We start from the raw sequence: 20,710 nt of genomic DNA on the forward strand, positions 1-20,710 counted from the left end.
GGCAAAGGTTCAACCTCCTCAGATGGCTGGGAAGGCAGCGTGCGGGCCTCATGCTGGGTTGTAGAAAATTCTGCATTAGTAAGGGGCACTGAGGGCTGAGCTGAAGGCTTGTGCTGATTTGGAGAAGGTCCCACCTCTGGAGTGGGTTCTTCTGTGATGGTAAGTTCCACATCTGCAGGTTTGACAGCGACACTGGATAACTTTGAATGCTGAGCATGAGGGTGACTTGGAGGAGAAACTGTCATTTCATGATGCTCTGGAGGTTGAGCTGGCTGTTCCTGTTGAGTTGGAGAAGGTTCCACCTCCCCTGAAGAAGGCTCTGGAGGCTGAGCTGGTTGCTCCTGCAGGGTTGCAGAAGGTCCTATCTCCGGAGGAGACACAGCTGGGATCTCCTGCTGGGTTGGAGAAGATTATGCCTCATTAGGAAGCTCTAGAGACGGAGCTGAGGCTTCCTCCTGGGTTGCAGAAGTTTCAGCTTCTCCAAAAGACTCTGAAAGCTGAGCTGGGGTCTCCTGCTGGGTTGCTGCTTTCACCTCCTCAGGAGGCTCTGTAGGTTCAGAATGCTGAGTCAGTTGTTCCTCTTCACTTGGAGAAGGCTCAGCTTCCACAAGAGGCTCTGGAGGCTGACCTGTGCGCTCCTGCTGGGTTGGAGAAGGTTCAACTTCCCCAGGAGGCTCAGAAGGCTGAGCTGGCTGCTACTGCTCCCTTGAAGGCTCATCCTCTCCAGGAGGCTCTGGACGCCTAGCTGTGGTCTCTTGTTGGGTTGTAGAAGATTCTGTCTCCTCAGGATGCTCAAGAGGTGGAGCCAGGGCCTCCTGCTGAGCTGCAGGAAACTCAGCTTCCGTAGTGGCCTCTGGATTGATGGTAAATTCCAAATCCAGAGGTTGGAATGTTAACACTGGGCAAGTTTGAAGGAGCGTGACGCTGAACGCCAGGTAGAGATGCTACCTCATCAGTCACTGGAATTTGAAGTACATACTCAGTAGGGAAATCTGGAGCCTCAGTTGGGGCCTCTTGATGGAGTAGAGAAGGATCAATCTCCTCAGGGTGCTCTGGAGGCTGAGATGGGGCCTCCTGCTGGACTGGAGAAGGTCCAACCTCCTCGGGGCTCTCTGGAGCCTGAGTTGGGGCCTCTTGATGGACTAGAGAAGGATCAATCTCCTCAGGGTGCTCTGGAGGCTGGGATGGGGCCTCCTGCTGGACGGGAGAAGGTTCAACCTCCTCGGGGCTCTCTGGAGCCTGAGTTGGGGCCTCTTGATGGAGTAGAGAAGGTTCAATCTCCTCAGGGCGCTCTGGAGGCTGACAAGGGGTCTCCTCCTGGACTGGAGAAGGTTCAACCTCTTTAGTGACCTGTGGATTTATGGGAAGTGCCCGATCCAGAGATTTAACAGTGCCATTGTACAAGTGTGACTGCTGAGCTTCATTTACCCCATGATGTGCTTCTAGTCGAACTACAACCTCCTTAAGTGTCTCCAAAGGCCGGGCAAGGGCCTCTTGAGGACTTGAAGTTTCTAGTTCCTCAGGGGCCTCTGAAGGCTGAGATGGAGCCTCCTGCGGAAGTGGAGGTGGTTCTACCTCTTCAGTGGGCTCTGCATGCTGAGCCTGGGCCTCTGCCTGGGGTGAAAAGGATTCAACGTCCTCAGGAGTCTGTTGATGCTGAGCAGGGGCCTCTTGATGAGGTAAAGATTCAGCCTCCTCAGTGAGCTCTGGATGACGAGTTTGGGCCTCCTGCTGGGATGCAGAAATATCTCATCCTCATCAGAAGACTCCCTGTCATGTAGCTTTTGGGCCATGTGTTCCTTGCGTGTGGCGCTGAGAGGCCTACACATATCCCTAAGCCAAAGTGGCCGCCTTCTCCCGAAAAAGCCCTCCTAGAACACAGAAAGGGAAATATTAATTCTGCATCTCCCCTGCTTTCTCTGGCCACAGAACTTTATCCTCCTCACATCTACCTGACTCTCACTTTCCCCTGAGCTTCTCTTACGCAGCAGAAATAAAAAAAAGCCCCTTGGAGGAAAACACACACAGTTAGTGTTACATGTCACTTTTCATCTCTCTCACAATGTGCTATCTCTGCTTTCATTAGGACTAAATGGGGACCTCAGTCCATAATCACAATGAGCAAAATCACCACAGACCCGGGATCATGAAAATCATTGCATGCATGCTGGCCTTCCAGAAGTTCTCTGTGTCTGTCCAAAATGGACCCCAAGTGTCTCTGGAGAGACATTTGTATGTGGCTTAGCATGGAGCATAGGCAGGATTTTCAGCCCCGTTCACCTTTCTTTGCCCTTGGCCAACTGCCCTCGTGCAGTGGAAACACTGCACAACGGCACTGGGCAGAAACTTGTTACTCCCTTAGACGCGCTTCACACCAGTCCGCTTCGGACTTAGTCGCACATGCAGCATTTGCTGGGGGGTGTGTGTGGGGAGAAGGTGATTTTATTTTCCTGGCTGCTCTATCCTATAAGTTGAATCACACCAAGTAAACACCTGAACCCAACGAGCAAAGTCATCTATAGCTCTCTGACTTTCACTCTGCAGGCTGTCACTCAGGTGTCAGTGAATTGTGGAATCCGTTTAAAGGCCATGACCAGCAGGGAAGCACAAAATACTCTTTTCGAATACAAATAGAAGAGAAAAAAATCACAGTGCACAATAAGTTTGTTTCAGAAACTACTTATGTCCATATAGTATGTGTCTACTCGACTGTGACATAAAACGTAGCTCACAGCCCAAGCACAGTGTGTGATCAGTGGAGAAGTCCTCAGTGGAAAGGGACCATCTTCTTCTTGGTAATCACTAGCAGTATGACCATGGGGCAAGATAGTTTCCCTTTCTCTTTCTCCAGTTCCTTATTACAAAAGGAAGAGACAAACTAGTGTCTAAAGTTTCTCCCGGTTAAAATTCTATGAGGTTTGGATAAAGGGAAGAGAGAGTAGGGGCCTGAAAAACAGTACGATGAGAAGGGAAGTTTTCTTGCCACTTTCCAGAAGGGACTCATATGTTCTACCTTTCGTCAGCTTTGAGTGAGGCCAGCCCCTAAATCCCCAACCATGTGGCCCTCCCTACCCCCGAGCCTCCTAGAAGGCCTCTGGCCTGGCCTGATGCCTGGGAGCCAGGCATCAGCCCAGCAGGAACAGGTACAACCAAAACCTCTCCCCGTCCACCCTCTTTCCTTAAAGGACTAGTGAGAGCAGATGAATGTGTGCCAGTCCTGTTCTAACTCAGCTTGGGCTGGGGAGCTAATTCTGCTGATAAATAAACTAGGGTAAACCATTAGGGTAATTAAGCGTTCTTCCTGCCTTTGGTGAGGAAACTGAAATAGATGAGTTCTAAGTTCTCCTCTAGTTGTAAAATTCTGCTTTCAAAGACCAATATTTACCTTCTGCTTCTTTTTCTATCTTCCTCTTTTGCAATTCTATGAGAAGAAATCTGTTTTGAAAGAAAACAGGATCATGATTATCCATTACAACTATTTCCAAATCCTTATTCATTCGTTTTTACTTTAAATCTGATCTATCCAGTAAGATGATAACTCTTTCAAGGAAAGGAATTCTACCCTGTTTAAGAATCCTTTGACTCTTCTACAGTACCTAACTTAGGGTCTTGCATGCAGCTGGCGATATATTTTATTGACTGTTTTAGATAACGTTCAACAGATAATTCCTAATAAAAACTCTTAGAAGTAGGAAAAGAAAATAAAAGTATCTGGCAGAAACCTAAGCATTGTTTTAAAGTCAGGAACAAGAGTAGGATGCCCAATCATTACTGCTACTATTGAGCATTGTGGAGGAGGTCTTAATCAGTACGATAAGAAAAACGAAGTATTGGAAAGAAGAGACAAACATATCTGCATATGAAACAAGGGACCCAAAAAGACCAAAAGATTCAACTGAAATTTTATTGGAAGTAACATGAGTAAGATGGCTCCATACAAAATCAAGAGATCAACATATTAGCCTCAATAGCTTTCCCATATAACACAACTAACTAACTAAAAAACAGAAGAAACATCCCATTTACTATATCAATAAAAATGCATAAAACACCTAGGAATAAATTTAGCCACAAATTTGTAAGACCTATGTGATGAAAATATTAAACCTTTTTTGAAGCACATTAAGAAGTACTTACATGGCATGAGATACCATCCTCCTAGAATGTTGTAAAGAGGTCAATTCTCTTCAAATGAAACTAAAAATTCAATGCAATCCATTTTATTACCAAAATAATTTTTAAATAAACCTGGCCAGCTGACATTTGGTAGAGAATATATGTGAGAATAGTTATGAAATGTATGCCAAAGAAGGTCAAAGAGTAGGACCTTGCCCTACCAGATATAAAATATGTTATAGAGCAACTGGAATTAAGCAGTGTGATATTAGTACTGGTACAGGACAAGATAACTGGATCACAGAACAGCATCCAGATGAAGATAGCATATTAGACCAGGGAAGAAAGAATAAACCATTCAGTGAAAGATTTGAAAAGAATCAGATCTTCAGATAGGGGGAAAAAGTTAGATCCCCTACCTCAACCACACGAACAAACAAATACAACAAATTCTGGACAGATTATAAAAGTACTTGAAGAAAATATTAGAGATGATTTTTACGTCACGAGGTGACAAAGGCCTGGCTAACAAAACCCACCCCACAGGAGCCATGAGGAGACGACAGGCAGATATGGTGGCAGACTGTCAACACACCTCCTACTCTTCACAGCCCTTGCCCCCTTTTCCCCTGGACTGTTTGTCTTCTTCTTGTTGACTTATAAAACCCTTGGGAGTTCCCTGGTGGTCCACTGGTTAGGGCGTGGCTCTTTCACTGCTGTGGCCCGAGGTTCAATCCCTTGTCAAGGGACTAAGATCCTGCAAGCTGCACAGCATGGCCAAACCCCACCACTTCGAAACAAACAAACAAAAACTCTTTATGGTAAAGAAATACTGGCTTTCATTGAATTTCAGTGTTTCGAATATTTCCAGTGTTTTTGTCTCTAAGGAGACAAGACAAAAGAGTGGAGGAGGGAGCACCAGCTTTGCAGTCGGGTGAAACTGCCTTCTGCTTTCGGTTTGGCCGCTGGGGCCTTACACCGATCTCCTTCATCTATGAGGGAGGGATAGTAATATCATCCTCACAGGACTGTGGGCTTTAAATCAGACAATATATGGAAAACTCTTCATCTTACGCTTGGCATGAATCAGTGCTAAGCTGGTGTCACAGACAAGATGGTGGAATATATCAAAGGCTCTGCTTGTGGCATCAGGCTCTGAAGGCTCTTTCCCACCAGAAGATTATAGAAATATTGCTTTTATTTTCTTCTAATACCTTTATGTGGTCTTTTTTCACATTTATGGATATATGTTTATTTAACATGAAACATGGGGATCTGCTATTTACCCCCCAAATAGTTAGGCAGCTATTCTATCACCATTTATTCATTTTCTTCCACTGATTGCAATATTAAAACATGACATTTCAAAAGTCTTAAGAACACAGGGGTCTATTGCTGGACTCTATCCTACTTCAAATAAATATTCGGTTGAATTATTCCTCACTGTGGAATTGACATAACGCCTCATCTCTCTTCCGTTGAACACCATTATTGTCTACCATAGGAAGAACACTGCATGGCCCCTGTGCTCCAAAAGCTTATCGTATAAGTGGGGAGAGGAAATAAAGGTTAGGACTCCTCGCTTTCACTGCCGAGGGTACAGGTCCAATCCCTGCTTGGGGAACTAAGATCACACAGGCCCAAACAAAACAAAACAAAACAAATGCAAGAAGTTAAAAACAATAAAAAGGGGACTCTACAGAAATTCTAAAAATGCCAAAGGCCATATGCCACCTGAGATGTAGAGGGTACAGTCTGGGCAATGGCCAATGACTAGCAAGCTAGTCCCCAGCCTCCTAGGCTCAGAAATCATACTCTTCCTCACCAAGAGAGAACTCACGTCTTCCTGTTGTGGCAGTCTCACTTTAGCAATATCACAGGATTGATCAAACATCAGAATGCCAAATTATTACTTGACAATGAGAAATACATCTGTTCTACACACGGGGCATCTGTGTCTACACAATCAGAGAATTACCTTCTGTGGGGACAGGCCTCCGTGGCACACTAAAGCACAATCACAGAATCGAAGGCTACTTGGTGGGATCAGAATTAGAAAAGGAATCAGCTGAATCCAGAACTTAATGGGAAGGCCTGAGGTAACTGGATCCATCCATCTCCTCAACAGGCAGCCTGGCTAGTGGGCCTGACTCCTCAGTTATGCTGCCTAAGGTGCCATCTCTACTCTTGGGCAATGTGAGGATGGGCACTGCCCATGTTGGTCTCTCCTCACCTTTTCTATGCTTTCACTAGTGACCAACCCTCCTGCAGATAGACACATTTCTCTTTAGAAGTTAGTACATCATGTCAGGTTTGATTCAAGTGTGATAGGCCAGGAAGCCATTGGTCCTTACACATCTCTGCTCAGCTCCATGATGGGCTAACCTTGGTGGTTCTCTCTTGGGGGGCTGCCTTTCAAAAAACTGCTTACCACTTTTGTGAGTTCTGAGGGGAAGGGGACTGCTTTGCTATGGCCCCTAAGAAATGGTGACAAACCTCACAGGACTAGGATCAGGAGGGCTGGAGTATTCAGGAAAGGCTTTACAGAGAAAAATATCTGAACTTGAGTTGGGTTTTCAGAGATTCATAGGAGTTCCACAGGCAAAGCAAAATAAAGGAATTTTCGATGGACAAAGGCACAGACAAAAGTAGGAATGGCTATGGTGTAACTAGCGTATAGTGAGGAGCTGCTTTGGCTGGAATGGAGGGCTGCCATCACAGGAGAAAAGATAACTAAAGTAATGTGGAGTGGTAGGGTAGAATCAAGACTGTCAGCCTATTAAAATCACTCTTTTAATGTTAGCAACTGCCTGCTGGGAAAAGTAATCAACCACTATGTAACTGAACAAAAGGTAAACAGGCTAGCTCCAGGAATAGGCTACTATAAATATTTGAGGGTAGCCTGCTGCAAGAGTTTACTTGCAGTGTTTTAATGGAACCTATCTACACAATTCCTAATACACCGGAGAAGAAAGCTGCTAAGTAAACCTGAGGAATTGACGAGATCACACTTTTGTCTTTTAGGCATGTCCTTTTAGCCCTCCCAGGGTGACTGATAGCTCCTTGAGTATGGAGATCCTATATCTCTCATCACTTCAGCCAAGAAGGAAAGAAATCAACAGTAGAATGAGAGTGACTGGTGAGTACATCAAATCAGCATACTTTTTTGAGTTGAAGAAAATTTACTATCATGTCACCTCTGGCCTTCTTATAAACTTCACTTGTCAAAATAGTCCAATAGCTTGTTATCATGGATCCAATTCCATAGGGATCTCCTGGGAGTGAAGTTCCTTTTAAAAATCCTGTGGGGACTTCCCTGGTGGTGCAAAGGTTAAGGATCCGCCTGCCAGCACAGGGCACACAGGTTCGATCCCTGGCCTGGGGAGGTCCCACATGCTGCGGAGCAACTAAGTCAGTGTGCCACAACTCCTGAGCCCGTGCATCTACAGCCCGTACTCCACAACAAGAGGCGCCACCTCAGTAAGAAGTCCACGCACCGCAATGAAGACCCAACGCAGCCAAAAAAAAAAAAAAAAACACACACAAAAACATCCTGGGAATATACTTTTCATTAAAAGAACAAAGTGTATGTCAGTCCTCATGGCTAAAGGGAAGAATCAAGTAGTAGCAGGAGGAAAGGTGGATTTGATTCTCAGTTTCTGGGTTCTGAATCTGAATTAATTATTGTCCTTACCTCAACGAGACAGAGAATTCTAACACAAATCGTCACTACTACAGGTACAGATACTGCCAAGATGAGTTTGTTGTTATAGTCATAACCTGGAACTTCTTTTGTGAGCTAAAGAAATATATCACAATTTTTAAAAACAAGGAGATAGAAGGGATGAAAACTTACGATTCTTAATCCTATTCTAAACGATAGCTAACTCTTCTTAAACTACTATGAAACCCAATCCTTCCAGGCGAGTAGCTTCTATAAGAACAAGCCAAATTGAATGTTATTAGTCTTATCATTAGCATTTTCTTCTACAATTTATCTACAATTTATTTATCTTGTGTTATGTCCTTTTCGCGTCTACCCTAGGAATAGTGACACACTCTCTCAATGAGCAAAGTTGGAGATCACTGTCTTAGCCCGTTTCATGGCTGAAGATAAGATACTGACTAGGAGCCCGTGGTATTCCCGCTTGGGCACGTTAATGGCATGTCCTAAACTGAGTAAAAGTCCAAGTCCCATGTGTCAGGGGTTATCCTCACCTCACTTGACTCCTGCTCTTTCTGCTCACTCTGGGCTTCTGTGCTCTCACTGATATAGTTGTCAGCTTTCCACTGGTCCATATCCCATTCCGCTTTGGACACATTTACTTCTTGCTGCTTGCTGAGAAGCTTCATCAGGAGGCCTGTTCTAGAGATGAGGTTGGCACAGGCCAGCTGCACGTGGGTGTCCGAGCAGTCTATTTTCAAAGTCTGGATAACATGAGAAATGAGCCTTTGCACGTCAGTGTTGGGGATGAGGGACCAGAGCTGCTGGTTTAGCTGAGTTTCAAGTTGATCACCCGGGGATGCGAGCCCTGGGAAAGTGAAGCCTGTGGGCTTAGAGGATAATTCAGTGACCGTGTTGTGGTGCTCCCATTGTGTTTTGTTGGTGTGTTGAACAGCTGGCATACTGTTGTCTGCAGCAACAGTAGAATGTGCAGTGGAGACGTTCCTATGGCTAGTGTTTCCAGGGCCGGTTCCTCCTGGCAGAGTAGCGTTTCCTGTAGAAATAATTGCTTCAGAAACATTTTGTGCAGTATTGTTTTCTGAAATAGTGTTTTCTGCAGAAGGGTCTGAAAGAGAAAATAATTCTGGAAAAGGATTTTCCTGAGAAGTCACTTCTCCTGAAGATGAAACAGCCTCTCGTGGAGGGGAATTTATGAGACTCCTCACGACAGAGAACAGAGGGCTTGCAAGCATCATTCTATCAAGTGAACTTTTCTTTCTGAACTTTCGACTCCCTTTTTTTTTTTTTGCAGTACACAGGCCTCTCACCGGTGTGGCCTCTCCCGTTGCGGAGCACAGGCTCTGGACGCACAGGCTCAGCGGCCATGGCTCACGGGACCAGCCGCTCCACGGCATGTGGGATCTTCCCGGACCCGGACACGAACCCGTGTCTCCTGCATCGGCAGGCGGACTCCCAACCACTGTGCCATCAGGGAAGCCCCTCGACTCCTTTTAACTTTGGGTTTTCTGTGGACCCGATGAGACCTAATTTTATGGAAGATGTATTTTTTTTCCAGAATGTGAGATTAATTCAAACTCCTTAATATTTCTAACTCTTGCCTTTGCATCTTCGAAAACATGAATAGCATTGGATAAGTCTTTTGATTTGCTTTTAACCTCAGATGGGGATTTTGGCGGGATGGAGGCACAAGGCCTGCCCTTGAAGTATGGTTTCAGGAAAGAGGAGCCTGCGGCCTTGTGTTCCTTTAGGAATGAAGACTCTGCATTGGAGGACTTTCCCACCAGCTTCCTGGGCCTCTGCACCATGAGAAGCTGTTTCAGCTTTCTTGGGGATGGCCTCCTGAGCTTTCATTCTTTGGCAGTGTTCGCCACAGATGGCTGGGCATCCTGTTTCCTCCTGACGCTCTCATCTCCCACTGCTTTGAGGTGCATTTTCTGTATGCCCCTTGAGGACCTTGTTCACTCTCAGCAGCTTTTCCTCTGTACTCTCAATCTTTGCTAGGCTGTCTTTCTGTGGTTGGGCAGTTTCTAATTTCTTTTGAAAGATGTAGCGTGTAAACATGGCACTTAAAAGGTTGGAATGCGTATGCGTGGCAGGTTTTTCCTTCCTTTTTAACCTCATCAATTTTTTCTTGAGTTTCTGCATCTAACAAATTTTCCACAAAATGGAGTTCCCTCAATTTGTTTTTATTAGTTGAATTGTTGGGTACAGATTTAACAGAAGGGCTCCTTGTATCGTTTTTCAAAAGGCCCAGCGGCATATCTCCATCTTGTGTATTTGAAAAAAGTAGTTAAATGAATGGTAATAATGTTGATTCCACATCTCCTAGATTTCCCTCTGAGATATAACGCAGTATGTAATTTATTTATTTTATTTGATTTATTTATTTATTTATTTATTTATTTATTTTTGCGGTATGTGGGCCTCTCACTGTTGGGGCCTCTCCCGTTGTGGAGCACAGGCTCCAGACACGCAGGCTCAGCGGCCATGGCTCACGGGTCCAGCCGCTCCGTGGCATGTGGGATCTTCCCAGACCAGGGCACGAACCCGTGTCCCCTGCATCGGCAGGCAGATTCTCAACCACTGCGCCACCAGGGAAGCCCGGCAGTATGTAATTTAGTGTACTGATAATATCACTTTTATTATTAAAGTCCAGCTGCTCATTCATGAAGCCTGACAAGATGACAGCACTGTTAGGTGAGGACATCCTCTCTGACTCAATAGTCAGCTCGGTGCTGTTGTTCTTCTTCTGGGCTTGTAACACCTTCATCAACGATCCTCCTGCATTCTCTATAGATGTTTCTTCATCTGTCAAAAAAGAAGGGACTGTTTTTCATCACTGAAGACTGATGGGACAGCCTTTTGTCAGTCCACAGCCAAAGAAATGAGGAATCAGTCAAAGTTTGAGTGCCACTTAGGAGAAAAAGAAACCCACACTTAAGCCTATGACTGGCAACAACAAAATGTGAAAAAGGTCTCTCTTGAAAAAGGGGCTATCTACTCAGAAAATTCTGTAGCGTGAAATATAGGAACTATATTCAGGATTACTCCACTGGTGCCCAGGGGCCAGTACTCAAGAAAAGCCAAGGCTGGAAGACAAATATTCCCCTAATCAGCTGGACTCTCTGCAGATCTACTGTGACTCCTCACATTCATATACCCCATCCTGTCCTGCCTCAGAGGCACAGGAGTGTGAGGCTTCCTCTCTCCACCTCTTCAGTGTGCTTGTGTTCTTGCTGCTATCACAGATCTCCACGACAACCACCGCCGCTAACAGGTCGTCATCTGGACATGTCCTTCTCCAACTACCCACTGAGTCCTTTGCTTAGTCCCTGCTTCTATATATCCCAGTCCCCATAACAGAAGGCTCTATACAGAAAAAAACACTATGTCCGCCCTGGCTCTTTGCTAAAATTTGGGCAGGGATCTCGGGTATAAGTTAAGAGATTTGCCAGATTGTATGCCCATGTGGAATGTTCAACAAATCAATGGAATAATACTTGAGGCCCTAAAATGTAGACGGGAAAAAGCAACTTCTGTCGGATGGCTACTTTGCTTTCAATTCATTTTACTTCTAATGTTTCCAGCTCTACTTGGGGAACCATCCAAATCTTCTGACTGTGTGAAGGTAATGTGTACCATTGTGTAGCTGGGCTTGTCTCCCAAAAGGATTAAAAGTATTTTTGGTGAGGGTCAAAGGAGGAGGGAAGGGTCATGAGAAAGGAGGAGCAGAGGCTAGCAGAGAGCCCCAAACTGGGGACAGGAGATCGGGGCCCTAGGGTCATAGCACTTAACACCTCTGATCTTGTTTTTCCTCACCGGTAAAAGGAGAGTAAAAATGCCTTTTCTGCCCACTTCTGGGGGAGAAGGGAGTAATATAATTAGTAAAAAAAAATGTTTGGGGGAGTTCACAGGTGGTCTAGTGGTTAGGACCCGGCTCTTTCCCTGCTGTGGCACGGGTTCAATCCCTGGTGGGGGAACTAAGATCCCACCAGCTTGGTGGCCAAAGGAAAAAAAAAAACTGTGTTGAAAAATCAGCAATATTGTCTTTATATAAGTGGCAAAGTGTTATCATTTATGATGTGTTCTAGATCACTGAAAGAGACCTGTATTCAAGCTACCTGGGCATGAAAGCACATTTTGGAAGTCATCAAGTTAGTGCCCATAAATCTAATATATAGAAAAATAGTTGAAAGCCCCTGAGTGTTTTGTGGATAGAAAAACTTGCGATTCAGAGCAAGTTCAGAGCTGGACAGTCAAAGAAATAACTAGCTCTCCCATGCATTAGAAGGGCTTGGTAGCAGCTTCTGCTTATGGAACCAGAAACTCTCAGGCTCCAGATAGGACCTAAAACAGCATCACTTGTACTCTTTATAAAATTGCAGAAACAAACAAAATAAACAAAAATATATTTACACCTGTCTTATAAGACAAAGGGTACTTGAGACCTAATGTATATAAAATCAGTTTACAAACTGTGATGTACTATGTGAATAAGTTCTCATTTGCACAGAGGGCAGCATAGGATATGTGGCCATTAATGTGAATTCCCTTCCCCCTTCCATTCCTTTCTCTGGTTCCTTTATATATGCAGATCAGTTACATTATGAAGCTAATAATGTAACTGAGCTATTCTTAGCTTAATAATGTAACCAAGAATCTGATTTTTAGCAAGGGGGTAATTCTTAGAAATTTAGGGAGCTGGAACTCTGAATGAATGTATTAAAATAATGTAATTACATCATTAGTTTTAAAATGTATCATCCTTGATTAAAAATAAAAAATTAAATTAAAAATTAAAAATGTATTATCCCGCAATTGAGACTCACCACAACGTGTGACGTCCCTCAGGCGTTCACTGTCACAACGCAGCTTGACTGTCTCACAGACGACCTCAATAGTATTTTTAAATTGGCAGAGGCAGCAGGCCCTCCGGCTGGGTAAGATCCTATAAATGGAAACACAGGTCATTAAATTCGTGGTAAAAGAGTTACCTGAGTAGGTAGAAGGGGTAGGCCAAGGCCACCACAGACCAGTGCAAAAAGGAGTTCTTGGGGCATATGGACTATAGAACTGGATAGGGGCCGGTTGGCCAATTGCTGCCCTTGACTGTTGGAAATAAATATCGAGGAGGAGAGAAGTGCCCAACAGAAGGATTAGGATGGCAGGAGGTATGATATGCCTAGAAAAAAGGGAATAGGGATTAGAATTGGGTGACATTGAACTGCAGTTTAATTCAGAAGTATCTCCTTCCAACCCGAAAGCCTCACTTTGGGTTGAGAGTACACCCGAAGAAGGCAGACTTCTAAGAAGAGTATGAATAAGACCGCACATTCTGGAGTCACTTTCTCAGTTCCTATTTGTGAGGAGTAATATATTAGAAATTATTCTAGTAATAAAAAAGCATCATGTGGCTAAACAATAACAGAGATCGCATTGACCAAATCTGGACAAAAGGAACATTCCAAAGAATAACATTATCATTATAATAAGGTATAACATAGTTAATTGAAAAAAAAGCACATGGGTTCATAATGATACTCCAAATGAAAAGTGGGGGAGCTCTTCTTTATAGAATAATGTCAGCTAATAAATGCAAAAGGAAGGATAGAATTAGGAAAGTGTTATTTTGCAACTATCAATGTAATAATCGATTCAGACAAGGATTATCATTGATGCACAGTTGGGTGAAGAGTTGTTTGAAAGTAGGATCTTCACTGATCCCAAGGATCACCCCACATATTATTTATCAATTACCAAGGGGAAAAATAACTTTACAATGGAGAGATATGGAATAGACCACCTTAATAAAGTGATCAAACTTAGCACTGGGCCACCTCAAGTGATGAAGTATGAAGAATACATCACCTATATAGTATTCTTCCCCAAAATGTTTACTTCGAATCTAATGAGGAAACAGACAAATACAGATTGTGGGGCAATTTACAAGACAACTGGCTTAGACTCTTCAAAAAAGCCAATGTCATAAAAGACCAAAAAAAGATAGTAGGGAAAAATTCTAGGTTAACGGAAACACAGACATGACATGCAATGCCTCATCTTTAATTGGACCCTGTATCAAAACAAAACAGACTTAAAGAATGTTATTGGCTTCTGGCCAAGATGAAGTACAAGGGCCAACTTAACCTCCCACCTGAAACAAGGAAAAAATCAGATGGAACATAATGAAACAAAAGTCTTCAAGAAACGGAACCTCAGGCAATACATTTCAGTGATTCCCGAGGAGATGGGAAATAAATGAAGTGATCCCTATAATTGCCCTTACTTCTCTGAGAGAGTATCCACGTCATGGAACAGGGAAGAGAAGTCCAGACAGAGACTAGTGGGCTCCCTGACAGACGAAATGGAGAGAAGAGTCTGGGAAAACCAAGGTAACTAGAGTTCACAAAGCAGAGTATCAGAGAGAAAAGAAGTGCACAGACAAAGAACTCTGGAGATATGCAGAGGGAGCTCTTGAGAATTCAACAAAGTATGGGTCAGTACATTTGTGTGAGGAATAACTTGATGCCAGGAAAAGAACCACATGAAAGGATTAATAAGAAGAACAACTGGATATCACACAGGGTTGTAGGAATAGTACCTGTTCCTACAAGTCAGACTGGAAAACCTCATGATACTCAGAAAGGACTTGTCTCAGTAGTTGCAAATGATGAGCTCCAGACTAAAGGCTACTTGGACTCCTACCCAACGAACCTTAAAAGCTAGACCTAAAAGAATAAAATTGTTTTGAGTAACCTAATTTCACCCAAAACAAAGCGCAGGCATTTTACAGGAATAAAAATATACATAACACACAATAAACTAAAACTCACAATATCTGGGATCATATGAAAAATTGCCAAGCATGGAAAGAAGTAGGAAAATATGACCCATACTGAGGAGAAAAGGCAATCAATCAACAATAACCCATAATCGATACAGATGTTAGAATGGGCAGGAAAGAACTTTTAAAAAGTTATTATACATGAAGAAAAGTTATTATAACTGTATTTCATATGTTAAAACACCCAGACTAAACCCTGAAAATGTTAAGTACAGGCATGCAAAATGTAAAACAGACCTAAATTGAGCTTCTAGAGATTAAAAACAATGTCTAAATGAAAAAGATATTGCAGGAGGTTAAAGGCTAATTAGACACGGCAGAAGGTCAGTGAACATTAAGGCAGCAACAGAAACTATCCAAAATGAAACAAAAGGAGTAACAAAACAACAACAAAATGAATAGAGCCTCAGTGACTTGTGCAACAACTTCAAGTGGCCTAATACATGTGTACTTAGAGTCCATGAAGGAGAGGAGAAATATAAAAATTTGAAGAAATAATAGCCAAAATTTTTCCAACTTGGTAAACACTATAAACCCACAAAGTCAAGAAGATCAATGAACTTTAAGCAGAAGAAACACGGACAAAACTACACCAAGGCACAGAAAATAATCGAATTGCTCTAAACCAGCAATAAAGAGAAGAATTTAAAAGGAGCCAGAGGAAAAAATTATACACTACGTACAGAGGAACAAAGATAACAATGACAGCAGAATTCTTGCTTGAAAAATCGTAAACGAGAACTCAGTGGAATAACATCTTTAAAGTAGTGAAGTGAATTCTATCAAGCTAGAATTTTATACCCAGATCTGTCAAAACAAAAGCAAAATAAAGACTATCTCAGACATACAGAAGCTGAAAGAATTCATTGCTAGTAGACTTTCACAATAAGAAATGTTAAAAGAAGTATTTTTAAGCAGAAGGAAAATGACACCAGATTGGAATATGGATCTACATAAAAGATTAAGAATACTGGATACATACAACAATGAAGACCCAATTCAACCAAAAATAAATAAACAAATTAAGAAAAGAAGGGAAAAAGCATATAATCATTGCAATAGATGCAGGAAAAGAATGAAAACATCTAACACACATTCCTGATTAAAGAAAAAAACAGCCCTCAGTAGACTAGGAATGGAAGGAGACTTCCTCAACTTGATAAATGACTTCTACAAAAAACCTAACATCATACTTAATGGTGAAGGACAAAGTACTTTCTCACCAGGATCAGGAACAAGGCAAGGATATCTGCTCTCATTGCTTCTATTTGACATTGCACTGAAGGTTCTAGCCAGTGCAATAGGGCAACAAAAAGAAAAGAGATATTCAGAATGCAAAGGAAGAAGTAAAACTATCTTTATTTGCAGATAACATGATTATGTAGAAAACCTGATAGAAGCTACGAAAATGCTACTGGAACTAATAAGTGAGTTTATCAAGTTTGCAGGGTACAAGATCCACATACAAAAAGATGAATTTGTCTCAACAAACAATCAGAGATCAAAGTTTTAAAATGCTACTTATAAAAGAATCAAACATATAAAATACTTAGAATTAATCTGACAAAAGACTTGCACACTGAAAACTGTAAAATATTGCCGGGGGAAATTAAGAAAGACCTAACTAAATGGAGAGATATAAAGTATTCATGGATCAGAAGATTCAATATTGTTGAGACATCAATTCTCCCCAAATCGATTTATACATCAAAACCCCAGTAGGCTTTTCTATAGACATTGACAAGCTAATTCTAAAATTCATATGGAAATAAAATTTAGAATCACTAAAACAACTTTGAGAAAGAACAAAGTTGAAGAACTAACAGTAACTGATTTCAAGGATTATGAAGCTACACCTTCAAGACATTGTGATAGTAGTGTAAAGAGAGACAAAAAGACCAAAGGAACAGAATACAAAGTTCTGAAGTAGAGAGAGGGGGAGAACTGACTTTCAGGTTCAAAGGCATTTCAGTGGAGAAATGATAGTCTTTTCAACAAATGATGCTGGAACAACTGAATATCCAGGTGCAAAAAGGAAAAAAAAAGGAACTTCCATCTAAACCATATACAGAAATGAACTCAAATTGGTTCAAAGATCTAAATGTAAAACATAAAACTATAAAACATCTAGAACAAAACAGGTGAAAAATTTTATGACCTTGAGTTCGGCAAGATTTCTTAGATACAACACCAAAAGCATAATGCATAAAAGAAAAAAACAGATAAATTAGACACCATCGAAATTAAGAATTTCTGCCCTGCAAAAGACACTCCTGAGAGAACGAAAAGATGAGTCACAGAATGGGAGAAAATACCTAGCAACTTACCTATTGGATAAAGGACTAATTTCCAGAATATATAAAGAACTCTCAGAACTCCAGAAAAATATAAATAAAAGATTCAAAGATATACAGATGGAAAATAAGCATATGAAAAGATGTTTGATATGATTAATCATTAGGGATGCTACAGTGAGATACAACTACACACCTATTAAACTATCTAAAATTAAAAATACTGAGCATAGGAAATGTTGGCCACAACGTGAAGAAAATGCAGCTCGCATACACTGCTGGTAGAGATGTAAAATGATCAAACCACTATGGAAAATAGGTATTTTTAAAAAACTTAAACATACACTTACCAATGATGCAGCCATTCTACAGGCAGGCATTTACCCAGGAGAAATGGAAGTAAACATCCATACAAGACTTGTACACAAATATTCATAGCAACTTTATCTGTAATAGACAAAGACTGAAACAACTCAAATGCCCATCCATGGTCAATACATAAATGGTGGTACATCCATATAAAGGAATGCTATTCAGCAATAAACAGAAATGAATTACTGATATATACAACAATATGGATGAAAATTAAAATAATTATGCTGAGTTAGAAGCCAGTTAGAAAAAAGTATACACTGTATGATTCCATTTATATAAAATTCTAGAAAATGCAAACAGAAAGCAGATCAATGGTTGCATGGCGATTGGGAAGTGCAAGGAACGATGGGAAGGATTACAAAGAGACATTAAGAAACTTTCTGAGGTGATGGACATTTTGATTTTCGTGATGTCCTCATGCTGTGTATGTATGTGAGTGTGTGAACACAGATTACTGCATGTCAATTGTACCTCAAAAAGCTGTTAAAAGAAATGATATTATATAAGAGAGACAATTGGGGAAATTTGAATAGCAACACTTTATTAGGTAATATTATTGTGTAAGAATTTAATTTCTTCAATACTGTGTATTAACAGTATTGTCGTTAAACAGGGAAATAATTTTTAATATCCAGAGAGGAGGGCATGTAGCTGACAAGAGAGGGATCGCAATTGTGGCAGATGCTGTGGGACGCTGAGGAAGATGAGGCTAGAGCGGTGACCAATGCGTGACGGCACGGTGAAGAGAGTCATTTGTCAGGTGACCTGACAAAGATGGTTGGAACAGACTGCTAAAGGCAGGGCCGTTTCTACATACTAATCTCACGCAATCCCCTCAACTAGCCTTGGTGTAACAGAAAGTTTCTATTAGCTTGCCATATGGGAGGGGGGATAGCACAATTTAAGGTGCCGTAAGTTGTGTAATAAACTGTCACAATAGGGTCCTACAGAAATAGTTTTTTAAACCGCAAAAAAATAAAACTTGACCCTTCCCTCACAACATATATGAAAATTAACTCAAAATGAATCATAGACCTAAATGTAGCTATACAACATCTGGAAGAAAATGTAGGAGAAAATCTTTGTGCTTTGGGGTTAGACAGTGGGGTCTCAGAGAAAGATTTCTTAGATTAAGACACAAAAAAGCAGAAACCATCTAAGAAAAATTGCTAAGGGACTTCCCTGGTGGTTGAGACTTCGAGTTCCCAATTCTGGGGGCCCGGGTTCGACCCCTGGTCAGGGAACTAGGTCCCACATGCATGCCTCAACTATGAGTTCGCATGCCAGATCTAAGAAGCCCATGAGCCGCAACTAAGGGGCCCATCTGCCGCAACTAAGACCCAGCACAACCAAATAAATAAATTAAATAAATATGAAAAATTAAGAAAAATTGCTAAATTAGAGTTCATCAAAAAGAATTTAACACTTCTAGTTTTCAGAGACACTTTAATATAATGAAGGTAAGTCACAATCTGGGAGAAGATATTTACTAAACACATATCTGAGAGCAAGGACTTTTTCCATTGCTTTTTATATAAAGCACTCTTAAATCTCAATACAAATATCCAATTCAAAATGGATTTGAAGAGACACTTCATTTAAAAAGATATTTGCACATGAATAGACACTCAACATCATCAGCTATTACAGAAATGCAAAATGTGGCAAAAACCACGAGATTCAACTACACACCTACTAGAAAGGCTAAAATGTTTTTAAAAAACAAATATAAGGATCAGGTGAAGATGTAGAGCATCTGCAACTCTCATAGACTGCTTATGGGAAAGCAACATGGCACAGGCACTTTAGAAAACAGTTCAGCAGTTTCTTAAAAAGTTCAATAGGCACTTAGCATATGATGAAGCAATCCCACCCTGAGGTATTTTACCCCAAAGAAATGAAAACATATGCTCACACAAGACATATGTTCACACACACATGTGAGGGTTTTCAGAGGCTTTGTTCATAATAGCCAAAAAACTAGAAGAAACTCAAATGTTCATCAAACGATGACTGCGTATCCACACAACTAGAATACTGCTCAGCGCTCAAAAGGAATGAGCTACTGACAGGTGCAACAAAACAGATGAATCTCCAAAGAGACTGGCTAAGTGAAAGAAGCCAAAAACAAAAAGCTACATACCACATGATTTCACTTATCAAATATTCTGGAAAAGGCAACATTATACGGACAAAAATCAGATTGGTGGTTGCCAGGGGCTGGTAGTGACAGGAGGATGGATTGACTACAGAGGGACATGGGGGGTCTTTTGGGAGTGCAGAAGTTTTCTTTACCTCAAATGTGGTGGTGGCTACAGAACTATACGTTTGTCAAAACACATCACACTGTATATTTAAAAAGAGTGAAGTTTGTTAAATGAAAATTATACATAAATAAACCTGACTTAAGAAGATAATCAAACAAACCTAAAAATACAATTGAGTGAAAATCAATGTAAGAAAAATCAACTTACAGTGTTTCCAATTCAAGGGTCATCATGAGGATGCTTTCAATTGCTGTAAGTGACACTTGTGCTGTTCCCATGTCTCTGAAGGAGAAGCCCAAACATGCATGATATAAAACCCAAAGACAAAATTTCTAAACTGAAAAAGATACTTAACATGTGATTACTTCAACTTTGGCTTCTTACTTGCCATAGATGATAATTCTAAAGAGCTCTTTTTGAAGAAATTTAAATTTGCATCATCAAATTAATGACCTTGGTGCTGAACAGTACAATCATTTTCTGTTAGCCTCACTTCTCATTTTCAATTGCATCTACCTCTTTTGATCACTCTTTTTTAAAAAAATAATGTACCCCTTATTCCTTTTTGCTTTCTTGGATAAATACTATTCCTATATGCATCTTCATGTTCCATATCTATATGTGTTCTTCAACACTCTTCTCATCCTCTGCTGGCTCTCTTACCCATATATATTCTTTCTTAATCCTTTTCTTTGCCAATAACTCTTATTTTCAATAACCCAGTTAAAATCTAAATTATGACTGTTTAGCCAAAGTACTCAATTTTTGACGAAAGTCAAAAGGAGCAGAAATTATCTCATGTGCCATGAAACTGTTACAATACTTACAAATAGTTTAATGCTGGCACTTTAAAAAGACAAGAACCTTCAACTGTTGGCAAAGGATTACGATTGAGAATTCTGAAAAATGGAATGGAATTAAAATTATCTGCATTTTCAATTACTTCCATGAAAGTTTATATTCATTTTTTTGGGTATGGAACTTGAAGGTTAAAAAAATCATTTTCTGTCTTTACCTATAAATCACCCTTAGAATCTGTAAAACACTCTTTCACTGGGAGCTACCCAGGTCTCTAGATGATAAAGTGGAGAAGAGAAACAAACAAACAAACAATAAAATAGAAAAAAAG

General features: G+C 41.1%; 1 long non-coding RNA gene across 1 annotated transcript; it reads right to left on the reverse strand.

Moving 5' to 3' along the window:
* Positions 1 to 17,294: 17,294 nt before the first annotated feature.
* Positions 17,295 to 20,480, reverse strand: LOC309793824. The gene is made up of 3 exons (XR_014291950.1): positions 20,409 to 20,480; positions 19,789 to 19,863; positions 17,295 to 17,386 (listed from the first exon to the last, which is right to left on the reverse strand). It is a non-coding gene; the product is annotated as an uncharacterized lncRNA (long non-coding RNA).
* Positions 20,481 to 20,710: the final 230 nt, after the last annotated feature.

The sequence above is a fragment of the Mesoplodon mirus genome (assembly GCF_964341445.2).
Source record: "Mesoplodon mirus genome assembly, chromosome: 18".
NCBI classification, from domain to species: Eukaryota; Metazoa; Chordata; class Mammalia; order Artiodactyla; family Ziphiidae; genus Mesoplodon; species Mesoplodon mirus.